Raw genomic sequence first — 1,095 nt, 5'->3', positions numbered from 1 at the left:
TGGCGCAGTTGGTTGGACGACTGCCTCCGGCTCAGGGCGTGATCCTGGAGTCCCTGGATCGAGTCCCACATCAGGCTCCCAGCTCCATGGGGAGTCTGCTTCGCTCTCTGACCTTCTCCTCGCTCATTCTCTCTCTCACTGTCTCTCTCTCTCAAATAAATAAAATAAAAAATCTTTAAAAAAGTCTCGGGTCACCTGGGTGGCTCGGTGGGTTAAGCCTCTGCTTTCGGCTCAGGTCATGATCTCAGGGTCCTGGGATCGAGCCCCGCATTGGGCTCTCTGCTCAGTGGGGAGTCTGTTCCCCCTCTCTCTCTGCCTGCCTCTCTGCCTGCTTGTGATCTCTCTCTAACAAATAAATAAATAAATAATCTTTAAAAAAAAAAAAAAGAGTCTCTTATGGTTTGTCTCCCTCTCTGATTTTGTCTTGTTTTATTTGTCCCCTGTTTGTTTTCTTTGGTAACCAGAATCATGCTGTATGTATTGTTCTTTGATGTGCTTGTTGGAAATGTTCTCAGCCTAGCACACTCCTTTTATCCATTATCCATTCCACAGAATTGAAATTATGGAAGACTTCACAAATTTGCATGTCATCCTTGCACAGGGGCCATGCTCTTCATCTCTGTGTCATTCCAATTTTAGTGTATGTGCCACTGAAGCGAGCATAGCCATATTTTTCTTTTTCTGGGGAAAGCCAGTAACTTCTATCCAATCTTAAAGGCTGAGACTTCAAACAAGACTCAGAATCACTGACTTAGCAGTTTCCAGCCTAGATGAGCCGCAGCAAGTAGTAGCACCGAAGGAAAAAGGGGTCCCAGGGAAAGCAGGAAAGGAGGTGGGGTTGGCTGGAAGAATAGCCAGAATCACTTCCCTCTGCAATCCATTGCTCTGACGAGGATGCTGTAAGCGGACCTTCCAGGGAGCACTAGAGATGGAAAACGCAGCCCTCCAGAAACTGTGTGAGCAGCAGCTGCAGGCAGGGACCTGACCTCCATCACAAGCTGGAATTTGAATGACATTGTCAAGGAAAACAGAAAAGAAGGCCAAGGACAGATCTTTGAATGTATTTAATCTGTCTGCGGTGCCTTTTCCTAAGTG

At 46.8% G+C, this 1,095-nt stretch overlaps 1 non-coding gene across 1 annotated transcript; it reads right to left on the bottom strand.

Moving 5' to 3' along the window:
• Positions 1–556: 556 nt before the first annotated feature.
• On the bottom strand, positions 557–663 carry LOC122908039. Its single transcript, XR_006384843.1, has one exon. It is a non-coding gene; the product is annotated as a U6 spliceosomal RNA (small nuclear RNA).
• Between the last annotated feature and the right edge of the window lie 432 nt (positions 664–1,095).

The sequence above is a fragment of the Neovison vison genome, chromosome 5 (assembly GCF_020171115.1).
Source record: "Neovison vison isolate M4711 chromosome 5, ASM_NN_V1, whole genome shotgun sequence".
NCBI lineage: Eukaryota > Metazoa > Chordata > Mammalia > Carnivora > Mustelidae > Neogale > Neogale vison.
This window is presented reverse-complemented; position numbering and strand designations above follow the sequence as displayed.